The sequence below is a fragment of the Leiobunum rupestre genome, chromosome 10 (genome assembly GCF_980474605.1).
Source record: "Leiobunum rupestre chromosome 10, qqLeiRupe1.1.hap1, whole genome shotgun sequence".
In the NCBI taxonomy this organism is placed as follows: Eukaryota; Metazoa; Arthropoda; class Arachnida; order Opiliones; family Sclerosomatidae; genus Leiobunum; species Leiobunum rupestre.
The window spans coordinates 47010446-47030234 of NC_143393.1; the positions used below are offsets into that span (position 1 = coordinate 47010446).

At 38.8% G+C, this 19789-nt stretch overlaps 1 long non-coding RNA gene across 1 annotated transcript; it reads left to right on the top strand.

Moving 5' to 3' along the window:
• Positions 1 to 13105: 13105 nt before the first annotated feature.
• Positions 13106 to 19333, top strand: LOC149926068 (uncharacterized). Its single transcript, XR_016476952.1, has 3 exons — positions 13106 to 13261; positions 17094 to 17179; positions 19045 to 19333. It is a non-coding gene; the product is annotated as an uncharacterized LOC149926068 (long non-coding RNA).
• The last annotated feature ends 456 nt before the right edge of the window (positions 19334 to 19789 follow it).

Here is a 19789-nt window from a genome sequence, read left to right on the forward strand (position 1 = left end):
ACTGTACCTTTATTCCATTCAAAAATCTTCACTAACGGTTTGTTTCACCACGAACCAGTAAAAAGGTGGAATACGTTAGATTTTAACATTTTTATTCTTCCAAGTTATTTTGGGGAGTCACACTATTGGCTACTAACATACGTATTTAAGCCAATGGAAAACCTCTAAATTGAGAAGGAATTTTTGGTGTCGGATTTTTAGTCAGAACAATGTAGCTTTATTGAAATTTATAATCTCGCTAGGTTTGTGCGGATGAAGTTAAATAATGAGTAATTTAGAAAAGGTTGGGGAAAATGACCAATAAGTGATAACTTTCCGAAAAAGGAACAAGTCGTGGAAGTGGATTATTCCACCAGCGTTATTAAAACCCATATCAAGCCTAGAAGAGTTAGGCCTAGGCTTAAAAGAATCTGCAAAGACTCCAACCTCGTAGATGCGCCAGAAAAGCTCAACCTGAATGTCAACTATTTTTTTCAATAAACCTGCTTCTTTTATTTGACAATGCAAATTTATTTTAAAACGTGAGTCTCCAAGAACTTCATAAATTTGCAAATTAATTACATTAACAGAACTTGACACTATATTGTAGTTCTTTTTAGCTCCTAAGCCTTGGTTGTTCAAACCGGTTTGTTTACTAAAATAATGACCGTCGGTTTATCAGACGTAGAGCTAATTGGCGACGCCATAATCTGCATTTAAGATTCGATGACGTCAAATACGACATCAAATATTACGTAGGGTACAGATGACGCAATATCTGTGAAACAAACCGTTAGTGAAGTTGCGTTATTTATAATCGCTTGATGCATTTTAGGTGTTTCCTAGTTTTGACGAAAGTTTGGAAACGCGATAACTTCTCAACCGTTGGTTGTAGAGGGATAATTTTTCCACTTTCTAAATATGAACCGACCACTGTGAATTCAAAAACGGGCGAGTCAGTGCCGTAGAACCAATATTTAAAAAGGTGTCAAAAATGAGTTTTGACGGTTCCCGACAAACTATTAATTTTTGGCGGACGAAACCGATAAATAACGAAAGATATTGGAAAATAAATAAAAGTTGCAATTGGTTTCATCGAGATATCTATTATAGTTTTCTAGCATAATTAAAAAGAGGGCAAAAATTTCAGCTGTCGAAGACTTTTCAAACAGAGTGTACATTAGTTATAGAAAATATAACAAAAAATAAAAAGAACAAAATTAAGAAAAGAATAAATTGGATTATACAAACATTAATTGAAAATTTATATAAACATCGAGGAATTTAAAAACTATTGTATATAATTTACATTCGTATTATTTCATTACAGGTGGATATATTTAATTTGTTAAATTTTTCTGTCGAAATGCAGAATACTGAGTTAAGTTTCGCAGTGGTTCGGGCAAACGGTACTTCGACTATATAATTAGTGCGTGTAAAATATTTGGATAGCGTACTAAATTTGAAGGGATTAAATCGATTCGTTGTTAGGGATTTATATATAAATATAAGAGAACAATACATTTGTGGCGAGTTTTTTAGCTAGTTTGTCGGTATGATTATTCCAGGATAGCCTCTGGTCAAACCACAAACCTAGGTACACTCTTTTTAGAAACTTTTACTGGGCGCCGCCATTATGGTACAGGCAACCGGCGACTCGTTATCCTAAAAGACTCAGAGCGGGCGCCAGCAACAGGATTTGCTGATTGGTTGTTTTGAACTTTTGATGCCTTCACGTGGGAAAAAAGACCAAGTGCTTACCCCTTTTTTGTCAGCCCCCATTCTCCTGCTGGCATCACGGTGGCGCGTTAAAAACGTTTAACATTAAGCCGATTGTCCGTGTTTTTTATCGGGAAAAAGGTCAAAACACAAAATGCAACCACCTTTTAGCCGATTTTCGTATAACACTAAAGGTTTTATAAAGCAGCCCAAAACTAGCCCAACAGCCCAAAGCTTTTTTCTCCCGAAAACGAATCTTCAAAGAAGCCCAATTGGGCTGTAAAAAAGCCCAACTGGCAGCTCTGCCGACGAGCATGCACCGAGGGGTCCGTCACTTCGAGGAATCTCGTACGGACCTTGATTCCGTGATTCCTAATCTCAAGAATCTAATCAGGAATCTCTAGAATATTCGAATCTTCGGAATCTTGGAATCCTACTCGAATCGATGAATCACATACGAATCACGGAATCTCGTGTGAATCACGGAATCTCGTGCGAATCACGGAATCAAAGATTAATCACGGAATCTAAAATTGATTTAAGGGATCACAGTCATAAGCCTCGCTCACACTTACAGCAACTGTCGGCTCTATCATTGCCACCTGTATTATGAAAAGCCCCTGTTATTAGAGATGGCCATAAATCTATCTTATTGTTTAAAAAAAACCGACTTGAGTGGAGCGCGGTGCCATCTATTAATGAAAAATGAAGTTAAATTTTAACGTCCACTTTGGATTTTATGATGTGTTCCGCGCGGACCGCGTTTCTCTCCCACCCCCGGCGAAAGGCGCCAGGGGTGGCGTTGCGATTCTGGTTGCTAGGTCTCTTCCAACGGTACAGCTTCCTTCCCCAGGATGTGCCGGGATGGAAGTGCTGGCTCTTAAGATCCGCTTTACCACTGGCTTGATTACGCTTCGTAACATCTATGACTCGGGTGGTGTAGCCTCCAGACAATTTTTCGACGATCTTCTCCAAGGAGTTGACACACCAGCTATTATCCTAGGCGCTTTCAGTGCCCACAACACACTCTGGGGTAGTAGTCATACGGATCAGCAATGCCGCTTCATCCAGAGTTGGCTAGAAGCCCAGGACCGTCTGGTCCTCCTCAACACTGGAGACGCCACCCGCCACACAACTCGGGGGCCAGAGGCTGCCCTAGATCTGACTTTCGTAAGCTCCACATTGGCTCACTCCCTCCCCTGGACAGTCTTTAACCGAGGAACAAATGATCATCTCCCTATTTTTATAGGCGACCCAGCACACACTACAAGTTCTACGGCAAGTGGTATGCATTGGCACTATCCAGCTGTGGACTGGAAACGTTTTAGAATCCTTTTGGATGACACACTGGGGGACGCTCCGTTATCTGGATACTCTGCAGAAAATCTTCTTCGCCAGACAGCCCTGGCTGCGATTCCTATAAAAAAGGGTGGGGAGGCCCGTCTCCTCGTCAGCCTCCATGGTGGGATGAACGCTGTTCTAACAAGGCCAAGGAAGTCCGTCAGACCCGTCGCAGAGCCCAGCGGTCGGGCATCCTGTTGAACCAGGTTGCTTACATAAGGGAGAAGGCTGTCTATAAACGACTGATTGTTGACACGAAGCGTGCTAGTTGTAATGCCTATTGCTACAGGCTATATGCACACACGCATCATGCCCTCGAGGTGGAAGCAAGCGATCCTCCATCCGATCTTAAAGCCGGGCAAGTCCCCCACTTCTGCTGATTCATACAGAGATATCTCTCTCCTCCTGAACCTGGGAAAACGTAATGAGAAAGAGAAACTGGTACTGAGAAAAATCATTTTATCCCCAAGACCGATCGGGTTTCCGGAAGGGTCGGCGGGCGACGGATAATGCTTTCCGGTTGACTACGGCGGCAAAGTGCGCCCTAGCAACCAACCAATTTTGTCTAGCGGTGTTCAACTTCAGCTAGGACGCAATATCCTGTCGAGGGTGACGTCATACAGATATCTAGGGGTTACTATAGACGACAGTCTCTCATGGGCTGGGGGCCTATTCTGTAAATATTCGAAATCCAATTTTCGATCGAAAACTACATTTCGAACTTCAAGATCTCGACGAATGGTATTCGGTAAAGATTTCGAATAAGCATAAATCAATGCAAATTGTCGAAGTCGATCTCGACATGGTATAGGGTATCGAGATCGAATTCCCATTCGAATTTTTACAGAATCGCCCCCCAGATCTCGACTTCTCTGGAGCAGCGCTTCCACCATTGCGCTTCAGACACGATTTGTTGAACCTCCTCAACCTCACTCGGTGTGGCGCGGCGGACACTCCTGCTTACTACACCTGGCCCTTAACGGGTCAGAGTGTGCAATAACTGGTGTCTTTACCGGGGAGTCGCGGTCCGGCTCTTGTAACCCATAAGGGTGGTGGCGCACTGGGAGATGTTAGCTCTGGTCAAATGGTCCTATCTCCATCTCCGACTTCGGGGTGCCAGCTGTTCCAGGTTACTAGGACTGCTGTGTGCTCGTCGTTCCCCTTTAGGAGCCCCCTCCAAAGGGTTTGACTCTTTACCTACGTAGGCGGGGTGTCGGCTGGAGTTTCTACAACATCCACTCTTAATCCCACTGCTGTGAGCGAAGTGGGGAATGGCCCACCCATTGTTGCACCTTCTGCTGGGTTGAGTGGCTTGAGTCAAAGGTGCGACCATCAGTAGTAGTGTACCACTACCCATGCTAGGTTTGTCATCTGTCCGGGCTAGGTGGACGCTGGCGTAAGGCACTATGATGATGGACTCTGTTACTAGGTACACCGGGCTAAAATTCTGACACACTGCTTACTACAACTCCTTTTTGAGAGAAGGATTGTCTCCTCTCGAGACTTTGGAACATAGCTTCCCGTTGGGACGTTTACCATTCCTCCTCAGGGCTTGGCGTTTGGCACAGGCCCACAACCTGAGCTGGCTCTTCAACAGGGCCGGATTAAAACCTTGTGGGGCCCTAGGCCCAAGCTAATTCTGGTGCCCCCTTTCAGTGGCGAGCGATACAACTTCAATGTAGACTTTGTGGATATTTTAGTGACGTTAATAAATGATTGCTTTACATGGTATCGAAAAATGTGGACACATTTACCAAAATTACTCCAAGAAAAAAAATTGTGAAAAGTAAATGATGAAATGTTTGTACTTGTATTTTTTTCGAAACCTCCTGGTGCCCCTTGTAGGCCCCCCCATGATAACGTCGTCAGAGAACCGTTGTTGAGGATTATAATTAAACAATTTATACTTTATTTAGTGGACTTTAACCTAAATTATATATCCCATGTTAAAATATTGTTTATAATTGCTGTAATTTATGTTATTCGCCAATTTACAAACGATCCAATCAGGCCCGTCTTAGGACCATTTGTGGCCCTGCGCTAAATTATTTCTTAAGACCTTTGCGATCCCCAACGGTCAGCCTTTGTATGTACGTTGTCTAAATTCAACTATCCACTAACCAACCAAAACTTTTAATTTAAAAGTATAACATAGGCCTACTGGAAATAAGATTTTTACTGACAGTGACTCGCTGTTAGGTTTTAGATATTGTAGGTACCGTATGATACACGATGTGGCTATGAGTCAAATTACTTTAGACGTAACTAAAAGATACATAATATTAAATGAGCATAAATAATATTTAACCAACTAAACCCTTATCCCTAGAGTAGAAGCTGTATGGCCGGCCTTTCCGGGGCCCCAAAACTGGCTGTAGCCCATTTAGCCCATGCCTGGATAGACGGGCCTGAATCCAATTAACGCAAGGTGTACCTATAATTATCGCCTTTTGGGTCAAAATGTCACTTAACTATCTTGTTTTGGCGTCTACGATTGCGACATCTGTTGAAAAAAGAGCTACTTGATGTCGAGCCGACACTTGCTTTAAGGCCCGAAAACGGTTTTTTAGTGATTTGAAACGGTTTTAAGCGATTTATCCAGAGATAATTTATAATATTATAAATTATCTCTGATTTAACTAGGTTCACACTTATGGCCGAAAACGATTTGAAGAGCTTTGAAACCTTTTTAGACGTATCGCGTATGAGTGAGCGTGACTATAGGTGAATCGTATTCGTATTACCGAGCGTATTAGCCTCGGTATTAGCTCGTCGTATTCTCGGGCGTATTACAATCGATTATCATTTGGTTGGCTCGAATTTTTTTTCTCGATTGTAACGTGTGGGACAGTTCAGTCCTCACGTCTTTGATTAACCAGGGCGAGATATGTGTAACGGCCACGCCAACGGGGGATACGTGGAAATAAGGGTGGGGAAACCAGTGGCGGAAGTATGCCGACCACCCGTTGGGGGATTGGTGGTCGGCCTCACACGGCCATCCACAAACTCTGCGTCCCGGACGCTTGGGATTACAGGAGTGAGCCACTATACTCCCGGCGTTGGCTCGAATTTGGAACTTTGAAAGGTGAGGTTTGAATCTCAAGCAGACGGAAAATAAAGTGAGCCATTTTTCAGGGTGGGAAATAAGGAACTTTTTAAAGTGAACCAGTGAGTGGCAGTGACCATCGACTTAGCCTTCGACCCCGTGCCCTGAAATACCTGAGCTAATCCATAATATGTATCCGTAAACCAAGTTGAATTAAAGGCCACACCGGCCTTCGAATTGTTACAATTTCCGGTGCGAAATTATGACGTAGGGAATGAAATGTCACCTGCTACTCGATTTTCGGGCTTAATTTTTCAAACACCAGTGGGACCCTTTTATTAAGTGGGCTAGTGAACCACTGACCCCTCAACTGACCACCTTCGATTTATTTTTTAAACTGACTTAGACAATTTTTAACTGGTCATTTGCCTAGTCACACCGCCTTTTCTATAATATTCGAATGGCTAGATTGGTTTTGGTTGCGAATAGATGAATCAAGTAACCTTGTAAAAGGTGTAGCCGAACAAGAGTCACGGAATCGAACAAGAATCACGGAATCAAATATGAATCAAAGAATAAAGAGTGGAATCACGGAATATTAAGGGATCATGGTGGAATCACGGAATATTAAGGGATCATGGTGGAATCACGGAATCTGGCTAGAATCTAGAATCTTAGCAGAATCAAGAATCTTGATTCCAGATTCCTTGATTCGGAATCTCGTACACGATTCCTCGCAGTGACGGACCCCTCGGCATGCACTCTACCCCAGAATTTTCTTCCCCCAAGACCGGTTTTTCCATCACCCTCCCCGTAGACTGTAATGTAATGGCGGTCGATTTGGGAGGCGCGTTTAAGAGTGTATAGGTATAGACTTCATATACGACACTATTCCCTATTTTGACCGTATAATTTTCTTTATGGAATTTATTTTTATTTAGGAAAATTATGTACACCGTTTTCCCCTCATTGAGTTTTACGAAGTTATCGATTACCCATTTTTGAATTGTATCTAGCTGTAAGTTCATTTTATAAGTTATTTGATCTAAATTTAGGCCTCCTTTTAGTAATATAGTGTGATTGAGTTATCGTTGTCTAGGGCTATTATGTCATTAATATATAAATTAAATAAGATAAGATCCCTAGAGGTCGGCAGTCGATTAATTTTTATCCATGAATAAAATAAGCTCGGCTATATTTAAATAATATTTATTTAAACAACTAATAGTTGAATAAAATTTGTAAAATGTTTAAATAATCGAAAGTGAATAAGCCTATTATTTAAATAAAACAAACAATTAATGAAATAAATACCACTTTTATTCAAATCAACGCTTGGTTGCGTAAAAAACATAATTAAATAAGTTAAAATGATATTCTTTTTACCAACGTTTTTTAAAGAAATCGGAAAATTTGTGGATAATGAATAAACAATTCCGAACACTATAGATCCCTGGGGTACCCCCGTTTGTACCGCTCTCGAGCTGGATAATACATTGTTTATTCTAGTTTGGCAACTTCTGTTTAATAAATATGAGCTTAGCCATTTATGGCTTCTACCTCTGATTCCCATCCTATACAGTTTAGCTATGAGACGCTGATGATTGACATAATCAAAAGCTTTTTTAGATCTAGGAATACTCCTAGGACGTATAGTTGTTTGAGTCAAGCCAGTTTAAAGCAACTGTCGGCTCTATCATTGCCACCTGTATTATGAAAAGGCCCCTGTTATTAGAGATGGCCATGAATCTATCCGAATCTTCGAAAAAAAGACTTTCGTGGAGAGCGTGGAGCCATCTATTAATGGGAACGGAAGCTAAAATTCAAAATAGCGAAACAATAACGCCGTCAGAGAGCCCATATAGAGTATTATATTTAGACCACTTTTACTCTACTTAGTGAACTTTAACCTAAATTATATATGCAATATAAAATATATTGTAAACAATTACTCTAATTGAAGTTATTGACAAATTTACAAACGAGCCAATCAACGCGAAGCATACTTTTATGTCCCGCCTTTTGGGTCAAAATGTAGCTCCAGCGTCTTGTTTTGATTTCGACGCTAGCGACATCTGTTGAAAAAGAGCTACTTCACCTAGAGCGGACACTAATTTGCTTTAAGGTTTTTTTTATAAATATGGGTAAGAGCTAGCCGATTCTACGCTTAATCTTTCCCGGAAACCGAATTGTTTGTCCGATAAGATATTGTATTTTTCGCAATATTTTTGTAGACGCGTGTAAAATAATTTATCAAATATTTTAGAAAAAATTAACAAAAGACATATCGGTCTATAGCTATTCGTCAATTTTATATATAGGAATAATTATTCCTTTTTAAGAGCGTCTGGATATTCCCCTTTCTTAAATGATAGGTTTATTAAATGTGTTAGTGGTTTGTATATATATTTTGCTACTTTTTTAATAATTCTAGCCGATAGACCATCATATCCTGGAGCTAAATGGAATAAATACAAGAAAATTACTTTTTTTTTCCTTTACCACATGGACTGGGAAAGGATTAGTCTTGGGACTTCTTCTCTTTCAATACCCCAAAATGTATTATTCATTCAAAAATACTCTTAATAATAACAATGGCACTGAATAAAAAACTTTACTTACGCAATAATTAGGAGTCTTTTATTCTAACTTTTAATAGTATTAATACAATAGGAATTGTGGAACTTTCATTTGTGACGTTAGTTTTAGATCTTTTATATTTTGGCATTAGGGATTGGAGACCCTCAAGGGAAAAGTCAAGAAGTTTGCCTCAGCTGCTACAAAAGCGGTTAGGGACCATCCCGGAGAGGATTTTCGCGAATTTTCCATTTAAAATCTACATCCTTGTTTTTAAATTAAGACCGACTTGGTTGAAAATTTTGTTTTTAGTTAGTACTTATCATTTTTGAGCTACGTTTACGGTTTTATTAAGAAATTTTAATTGGAAGTGAGATAAGCATACAAAATTGGATATTGACCGAAACCTCTTGAAAATGTCCCAACTTTTTAATAGAAGATGTTGAAAAAAATGTTTTCCATAGTAGGGGCTTCCCACAATCAACCCCCCCCCCTTCCGTTTTGCCCCTGCGGAAAGCTTCTACCTCCCAAGACCTCCCAAACAGACCGAAATCTGATGGAAAATTACTCATTAATGCTTAGTTTGGGAGTTATTGTTGATGAAAGTATTATTTAATAAGTCTTGGTTTTCATATCTGGGGGGGGGGGGAGCCCGGAACCCCCCGTTTTTATTTAATAACTATTTTTCTCATTTAAAAAAATTACTTAAGGTTAATTTATAACATAACCTGTTTTAAATGGAGCTTATTAACAATTATACAAACAGAAATGATGTATTCAAGCAATTTAAGATTTACTTGATTCGAATCCACTTCATTACGAATTCGATTTGATTATTGACGCCTATGACCACTACAACACATTTAACAGCTATATTTCAGGAGCCCCAAGAGCTTCTCTGGAAATTCTCCACCTTTTTATTGAGGAAGCTGCCTTGTAAGGTGCCTATAGGCTTAACCAAAATGGCTGGTGGAAGGCTAATAATTGGGAGCATAGCCACACCAAGCTCTATCGGGATATTTCCAATCAGATGCCGATTTTGACAATGGGTTCTGATATGATGGTTACTAAACTACACTTTAGTAAACCTTTTGAGGTCAACTTCCTCAGCTGTGGGGAGTGGAGTAATTTGACCCTCGGTACCAGAGAAGAGATCGTCTGGTTTACTGATGGTTCTAAGGCGCACTATGGCACTGGTGTGGGGATGTATTGCCTTACTAACAATTTTGGCTTTTATGAAAGCCTAGGGATACACACTAGTGTATTCCAGGCAGAAATTTTCTCCTGTGTTGCTTACTGTTTACATCAGGGGAATCATGGGAAGGTTATCCAGATTCATTCGGATAGACAGGCCGCTCTTAGAGCTCTCAGCCAGTATAGTATTTTTTCTGGACTGGTTTTTAGCTGCTTGGATCTCCTCTGTGCTCTTGGGTTGCAAAATAAAGTTCTACTTTATTCGGGGCCTGGGCATAAGGGGCATCTTGGGAACGAAAGGGCCGACGCCTTGGCCAATGAAGGTGCGAGGGCTGGGTTCATTGGGCCTGAACCTGCTCTCACCATCTCCCGGGGACTAATACGCAGCTTGATCTCCAAGTTTATGTCAGATCGTCATCTCAGACAATGGTCTGAGATTGAGGGTCAAAGGCAGGCCAAAGAGTTTACTCTTGGCCCTTCTAGGGCTAGAATTAGGGTGGTTATTGGCCTACTTACAGGCCATTGCCATCTAAACAGACATTTAACTCTTATTGGGGTCCGCGAGGACCCGATTTGCAGAGCTTGTCTAGCTGAGGAGGAAACTGCCTCACAAGTACTCTGTAGCTGCGATTACTATGCAGGCCAGAGGTTTGAGCATTTGGCTATGCACCGGTTGGAGACGTATGACGTCTCTAACATCACGGCCAGGCAGATTTTAAGCTTTGTGTCAGCAATAGGACTTATTTAAGTCACCCAGTTTGGGGATGCACAATGGACCTTAGGTCGAAGTGCTTAGCTTGCCACCCCACTCAATAATAATAGTAACAGCTATATTTGTTATTGTTTATGCGACATTATTATCACCAAGAGCCCAAGGCGTAAGAAACTTGAGCTTGTGCATCGCATGGACGCCATTTTCCTTATTTTTATGATTAACTAAAGTCATATAGTAAAAGAGGCTGACGCAACGACATTAAGTTTTCCGATCCTAGACGCTATCGCCATCTGGTGTGACTTATTTATAAAGAATTATAAAACTAGCGAATAAGTCCATTATGAAGAGGGATAATAAAGCTAGATAAGGGTCTACCTTTTTATCCCTTTTCATAATGGACTTATCTACTTATTCGCTAATTTTATAATCCTTTACTATTTATAAAGAAAACCTGAAATATTCTTAGAAAATTATTTTCTTACACTTTAAGTTTAATAGAAATTATATGGCTAAAAAATTCAATAAAACTATAAACGTAGTTCCTTAAAAAATTTATAATTATAATACAAGCCGTTTTACCTGTACACGTGTGGAGAATTGACTATGGGGTAAAATCGAAAAGGCATCTCAACACCCAAAATGTCTACTTTTTCCCTTTCACTTTCTAATAGCATGAAGGCATCGAGTTTCATGTTAAAAGTCTAGACGGCTCGCCTGGGTATAATAAAGCTTAAAATAATATATTTTTATAATATGAACCTTATCAATATAATATCATGAACGATTTTTAATAAAAATTACATTTTATATTTGAAACGGAACAACTGCATAGGTATCGAAGGGATGAAAGATAATGGATTTTAAACTTGAAAATTTTTGAATTTGAAAATCAACAGCGGAAGATTATGACGCAATAAATAACAAGTTGGCAAGCTAGCCAAAATAAACCTCTCCTCGGAAGAATTTGCCCTAGGGTGTATTACCTACTGAACACGGCACTCAGTGATATTCCGTCATCGAAAGCGGCCTCCAAAACATTTAATCCCGGTGCTATACCACTAACCAGCAGATTATTTTTTATTTTAATTATAAATATTAAAAATTTTATTGTTTTAAACAAATTTCCAATATCTATAGATCAAAGAACCAACTTTAGACCCAAAACGTTATTAAGTTAACAAAGCGACAAAATGAGAAATATAAAATAAAATAATTTTATTCGTAAAAAAAACCAGATTAGGCTTTCATAATTTTATTCGTAAAAAAATTCAAGACTTTATTAACTATTATGCTTACGATGAGTGTCTTATTTGCAGTATAGCTAAGGAGCAATCGTTGGTTCTATGGTAGAGCGCTCAACAGCCTAACTGAACGGCCCGGGTTCAAACCTTGGGTGGCGCATTTGTTTTTAATCAATAGAGAAATCGCTAAATTAGAATTTCTTCGATGCAATAATTTAAATCTTACACGAAATCTTGTTCTATATCAATTAAACCAAAATTTCATACTCTATTAAATACGCTTCCGATAAAGCTGAAGGTCTAATTTTCGATGAAGTGTAATGGGTGTCGGTGGTTCTGTGGTAGAACGTCCGCCTATCAAGCAGGCGGTCTCGGGTTCGAAACCCGCCCGATGCGAGCGCAAATTGATACTAAGACGAATATCGTGAACAATTGGTGGAAGCCCTGCCAATGGACGTTGTGAGGTTGCCGTAACACTCAGCACTCGCTCCATCACAAAAGTCAATAAAAAGGAGTTGCAAAAAACACACCCTTGACAACCGGCGCGACGGTAGGCGTTAACGAAAACCAAACCAACCAACCAAACTCAACGTAAGCGCAAATGTATCCGTTACGCTTACCGTCACACGGTGGTTTTGCCTACCTTTAAACTGCTAAAACGGTTAGTCGACTGGTTACGCAGTGAGCCAAGAAACTGCGTATGCAGTGATTACCCTTTGCCCAGAAAATGCGAATGCGTTCGCAGGCCTGACAGACAGACCCACAGACAGACACGGTGGTTGTATAACCCCTCCTAGGGTACAAAGTCCCCTCGGAGAGGTAAAAATATAAACTGTTTAATTATCGACACGAAATATTTTTGGGAATGAGAACATTAATGATGGAAAATGCGAAAAATAAATTGGTAGTGCCAGTGATTAGAACACGCGTTCCAAAAGGTCACCATCCACGTATTATTTAGAGAAGTTGCCACCACCCTCCTACGCAATATAACCCGGCCACCTGAATTAATGGCTTTAAAAGTCGCATGATGACTTAGGCCTTGGGTGGTGCCTTGGGTATTAGCCTAGCTGATTATGGAGGGAAAAACTTTCTCTCTGTTTCAAACTGTACAAAATTAAATTTATTTTAAACTAGAAAATATAACAATTCTGCTGACAATTTATGACGCAGAACACTGTCGCCATCGTTGTCCTATAATTGATATACTTTTGTGCTGTTGAATGTAGGTCAGATTGCTAGTGCCTCTTGACAGTTGTTAAGCGTCGTCATTTAAATCGACAAAACAATTGAGGACCCACATTTCTCGACAAAATTCGCTGCTACGATTTCAATTTAGTAGTTCGATTTGGTAGAGGTTTCGCTTTGACTGTCTCTTAACTTTGATCTTTAGTAAGAAACATTTAACTTTTTTAAGTAACAGAGTTTAGTGTCAAACCTTACGTAAAGGTAAGTATAGAGTTCAGAATTATTCATAGTTGATAGTTTTAATGAAATTAGAAGTATCTTAGGTTTTGTAAACTATCACACAAATTAAATCCCTTTATCATATTTAATTAAAAATATTAAAAATAGAAAAGGCATTTTAATACCATATTTAATGCATAGTAACTGAAGCGAAGATTCCTTATCACCGACTCAAATGACGAAATGTTCGTACGTCAGTTAGCTAAAAAATATTGGCGATTTGAAGGAAATTTTGCCCATAGCTTGACCTTTATTAAATATCTGAGGTCAAAGTATATAACCCTCGGGGTCTACAAGCACTTAGGACAGCGACTAAAACGACCTGTCAAAGCTCGTTAGATATGTTGATACTTTGCGTGAAAATTTGAGAAATATTCACGTGCAACAGAGGGTTCTGAGAAGACGCATTTAATCACTGTTAAAATAAAATAAATCCAAAATCAAATTCGGTATACTTTCGTTTTCGGGACCTTACAAAATTCGGGTCTGATAACAATCCCTGGGGGGGGGGGGGGGGTGCTTAAGCGGGAAAGATGCTCAAAAGATCATTTAAGCAAATCTTTATTTGTTAGGTATGGAAGGCTTTGGTTACTAAATTTCAGAAAAATCGAACGATTTTGTGCCGTTTTGGAAAATTTATTTTTTTCACCGGTAGGTGTCACGCAAAATGTGTCAATAGAAAAGTTGTAGGGCATAGTCGAAAGTGTAAAAATAATTTTGGTTCGGTTGAAAAAGACCTATTTTTCACTGAGTTTGGAGGTCGGGGGAAAAAACAAGTTGTACTAGCAGGCAATAGCCTTTAACGTAAACAATCGTACATAATCACAACACACATGTACATTTATTTTAGGGAACTTATGCTTTCAGCTATGTAGTTAATAATCAGATCTGCAAAAAGTTATTGTTAAAGAAAATTATTACGTTCAACACCTAATTAGACAAAGTAGACAAAGACCGCGTCTTCCATTTCGACGTGGTTACGAGTAAGATCATCAAACAAAGATTTGTAGACCAAAAATTACGCTTATTTTTCTTTTGTTGTTTTTTAACGTGAAATATCAATTGTCCGAGTAGTATTTAAAGCGTTTACATTTCAAAGGTAAAACATTATCTCAGCTTGGCCGATTGTTGTCCAGTATGCCTCTTAACACTTGAGATCAGCGCGCTCATATGCTAGAATTATTTTACGGAGAAGGTCGTCGTAATACTACTCTAGTAAGTCAGTTATTTAGACGAAGATTTCCCAATTGCAGACCAAGTCATACGACGGTTCTTAGAGTGGTCCACGACTTCGACAACTGGGGTAATATCAATCCGAGGTTTCGTGGTCGTGGTCTCCAAAACATCGACATGGAAAACACCATACTTGCCTATCCTCGAGCGAGCGTCAGGACTGCCAGCTTTGACTTAGGGTTGGATCGAAACTACGTTTGGAGAACACTCAAAAGACACCATTTTCATCCTTATCGAGCGACACTTCACCAAGGACTGCATGACGGTGATAGACAGCGCCGACTCGACTTCTGCAATTGGTTTTGCCTCATGGCTGACGCACACCAGGATTTTCACGATCAACTACTGATGTCCGACGAATGTTCATTCGGAAGAGATGGGCCTTTCAACCGTCAAAACCAACATATGTGGAACTACGAGAATCCACACTGGGGATTTCCTCACCGCCACCAAGCGCAGTTTCGCTTAAATGTGTGGGCTGGTCTGTTAGGTGACAGAATTATTGGAACGTTCTTTCTGCCAAATCGTCTGAACGGTCGAAACTACTTGGAGTTCCTTCAAAATGAAATATCCAACGTGTTGGACGACATTCCTCTGGCCGAGTACAGACGCATCTGGTTCCAGCAAGATGGGGCGCCACCTCACCAATATCGTGACGTGGTTGCATATCTAAACGACGAGTTTCCTGGAAGATGGATCGGAAGAACTGGTCCTGTTCGTTGACCTGCAAGATCCCCTGATCTAACACCACTCGACTTTTTTCTTTAAGGATTCGTAAAGGACTACGTATACCAAACACCTGTGACGAGCGTTGAAGATTTACGACAAAGAATCATCGAAGCATGTCGCCGGGTGACTCCAGAAATGGTTCGGGGAGCATTTCGCAATATGCATCGTGCATATTTGTGCATTGCATCAGAAGGTGGCATTTTTGAAAACAGTTTGTAGAAATCATTAAAAAACATTTGTCACTTGGGCTAATTATTATTTGTTTATTTTTCGAAATCTTATAACTGAAATGCATGTTACCTACAATTCGTTAAAGGCTATTGCCTGCTAGTACACCTTGTTTTTCCCCCGACCTCCAAACTCGGTGAAAAATAGGTCTTTTTCAACCGAACCAAAATTATTTTTACACTTTCGACTATGCCCTACAACTTTTCTATTGAAACATTTTGCGTGACACCTACCGGTGAAAAAATAAATTTTCCAAAACGGCACAAAATCGTTCGATTTTTCTGAAATTTAGTAACCAAAGCCTTCCATACCTAACAAATAAACCCTGAAAATTTCAGAACTCTAGCATAAATACATTTTGAGAAAAATGGCCTGATCGAGCAAATTTAGACACCCTGTATATGAAATCATTGTTTGACCCAAGAATTTACACTATAACCTTTAAATTCAAATCATTTTTTGCGAGAACAATTATATAGAGATCCGCATGGAAATCACAGTAGACAAAGGCGAAATATTTCCCAAAATGACCTTCAACCCCTTTCCCCTTCAGCAACCTAATAATAATCAGCCTTGGAGGAGGGAAGTATTCTGGAGTGGAAAAGTCGGGTGCCACCTGCGGCTTTGTAAAATTCCCATCATGCTCTTTTTGGTCGGACGTCATCAAGCCAGAATGATGGCAGATAAAGCTGACGTCCGACCAAAAACCGGTTTAACCGGGTTAGTCTGGGTAATTCTACCAGCAATAGGCGGGGAAGGACGTTCTTATTACCGCTATTGGATTTTTCACTCCAGAATACTTCCCTCCTCCAAGAATCAGCTAGGCTAATACCTAAGGCACCACCTTAGGCCTAAGTCATCAAGCGACTTTTGAAGCCTTTAATTCAGGTGGCCGGGTTACACTGCCAGAGATTGCTATCATGACGGAATATTATACCGGGGTCATAAGGATACAATTGGGAAGAGGTTAAATTTTGCCCGCCCTGGTGGTATCAATTTTTTAAAAATCGCTCTTGGACAATAAGACGCATCTATCCTGTGTTCAACCATATCAATTTGCTACGCCATATGCACCACCGTTAGAGCTAGTGTTGTTCATGTTCCAGAAAAATAAAATGCGGAAAATTTTCCGAATTGTGGAAACTTTCGGCAAATCGAAAAAATAAAAAATTAAAACATAAGTTACTTTTTAAAGATTTTTAATGTTTTTAAATTTTTATCGATATAGCCTGTCTAATATCAGTAAACATACTACAAAACATTAATAGTGTTACATTGTTAATCAGTTTAAACTACTATAGAGGTTTAGTTTTACTTTTAGATTTGAGAAAAAAATCTGAAAATGCCGCTTTATTTAAATTTGCAAACAGTATATTAGACTAAACATGGAATTAAAACTTTTTTATTTTTTTCGGAAAAAAAGACTCGGCGGTCATTTTCCGGAAATTTTTCCGACTTACAACACTAGTTATAGAGCTGTTATTGAAACTAACCATTGACCTCAGCTAACGGCAGAGCAATTGGACGCCAATCATACGATCATTTTAACCAGGCTTTAAATAAGCCGACGTCGCGTCAGTATTGAATTCTAAGGCGTATAATATTTTACCTTAATATTTTACAGAAAAGAAATGAAAGCTATCTATGCTTGGCTTCTTTTTTGCGTCGCTCTTCTCAAAATTGAAGACGGAGAAGCTAGAAGAGTCGTATGTATGTATTTAGCGGAATTAAGCGCAGTTAGTTGGCCCGTTAAGTGCTTTAAAATAACCATTTAATGGACACTTAACAAATGTTTCCTCACGCTTAAATAAAAATACATTAATAAGCGCGCTAAATTTAATTGTAAGCCTTGGTTTCCACTAGCGAGCGTAACGGCACGACACTCAGCTTAAGGACGGACAAACGTTTTTGACGCGCTTAAGGCTTTGTTTGCAATTACGCTCATAAAGGCGCGTCCCTCAACTTTGGGACGAACGAAAATTTTCTCACACGAAATAATGTATTATTATTTACAATATTACGCACCCCAGTGTGAACTCTTTTGTGCTTTTGTAAAACAGTCCTTATTTCTGGCACAACCTACTCTCTTCGTTTGCAAATTTAATGTCAGGCTAGTGTGATGGCGGTCTCAAATAAAAAAATAACTACCTGCCCAAAGAAGTGTGTACCTACTATTATAAATTTGACGTTCCGATTCAATAATTTATGATTATTTTAGCCAAGTACATGTTACTATTACCACTGAAAGCTTTTTAATTTTCAACAAGTCTTTTATGATCCTTCAAATAGGCTGTTTTTTTGGCTACCATTACCTGACACTCACTACAATATTCTAAACACTGTTAGAAATGAAGGTCTTATTTTAGACCTCTTAAGTGATTTAAAAATTACAATATTTAAAACCATTCAGGGTATTTCCACAGAATATACTTAAGCCTGCTCTCCAAATTGAGTTCTTTTGTGGAGTGTTTACGTACTTATTTTACACTTTTTTATCTATTTTGCTTCATAAACCGTAAGAAGTTAAACCTTTTAAACTCTATTTGCAGTCCTTTTTAGTTCTTATTTATTTCCATTTTTTTAAATTATTCAATATAGATTCAATATATCAACCAGTAATATGGCCAGATTAATCGGGTTCCCGGCCGGGGGCCATAGCCCAATAAGCATCCCTGATATCACGGAACAAAGGGGGGTTGAAAAACGCAAAATAAAATTTCAGTATACATCAAAAATTCCTCGGCGCCCGGTGGCTTCGGTAGGGTGTTTTAGGCGGCTGTTGAGCCACCCGAAACATTTCTGAAGCGCCAACTATTTTCCAAAAAGCACCTCCTTTGATTTGGCCAACTCTATTGACTTTTCTTACTCACAAAATGTTTATTTTTATTACGGAAAATTCTTCTTAAAAAAATGCCACCAAAAATTTCATTTTGCCTCGATTTTTCAACTTTCGAAAACATGTTTTTGGGGGTTTCCACCCCCCATATCCCTAAATAGGACGCTCCTGACCAGGGCTTATGGCTTAAGCGCCACCAATTTCTAAATCCTAGTGACGCTACTAGGCGCCCCTATTCGCGCAGTTGTACACCTTAATCAATCTCCCCGATATTTAAAATCGGTAATCAAACATTGAAACATTTAACAACTGATAAATATTCCACGTTATTGGAATTTCTTCACCTTCTGTTAGTTTAAAGAAAATATTCACAAAGGAAAAAACGTAGTATTGAAATACTATCGTTTACGGAATTAAATGGGTATTTAAAAAAACTTATAAACCTTTACTACAAGGACTAGATACCCCAAAAGGTATTATATTCAACATGAAAGAGTAACATGTGGTCTAAAATAAATAATTAGACCTTTTTTAGTATCTAATTGGTTCGAAAAAAATTAAAAGTCCAATTTTAGTTGTTTTATAAACAGTGTATTATTAACACAAAAATAATCTTAATAAAAACAATGGCGCTGAATAAAAAACTTTTACTTAGGCACTAATAAAGAGACAATACAATAGGAATTGTGGAACTTTCATTTGTGACCTTAGGTTTAAATCTTTTATATTTTGGCATTAGTTATGGGAGACCCTCAAGGGAAATGTCAAGAAGTGTGCCTCAGCTGCTACAGAAGCGGAGCTGGAGCTGGCTCGTCACGGAACAAAGCGAACCAATGCATGGATCGAATAGAAAGACAAATTAGTGATTGCAGTTGCTATGCTTACGGAATCCAGAGGTTCTAATATCCTATTATTTGGTGAAATTAAGAATAAAAAAAATACTTTAATTTTGTTAGCTGGTTAAAAAAAATGAGAAAAGTTTGTACCATTGAAATGTAACAATAAAAAGCACGTTCTAAAATTAAAAAGGAAAATTTTAGTTTAGATAAATTAAATAGACAAATGTTTTATAGGTAAAATCATGAGGCTAGTTTGAAGCGAAATCTTAAATCCAAAGGACTATATCAAGACATAGGAAGAAATATTTCTTCTGGGTAATATCGGAAATATTACAGAAAATTTAGAAAAATATCGGAAATACTGAGAAATATAGGTGAAAGTATGGGAAATATAGATAAATATTGGAAAATATATCGGAGAGATTGGTGTAAATATTGGTAGTAATGATAAATATTGGAGGATATATGAAAAATAATGATAAATATAAAGACATTTATTGAAATATTGGAGGACATACTTAAAAAAAAAGAAAAAATATAGGACGATATATGGGAAATAATGATAAATATTGGAGGACATTGAAAATATTGATAAATATCGAAGGATATATGGGAAATATTGGAGGGCATATGGAAAATAATGAT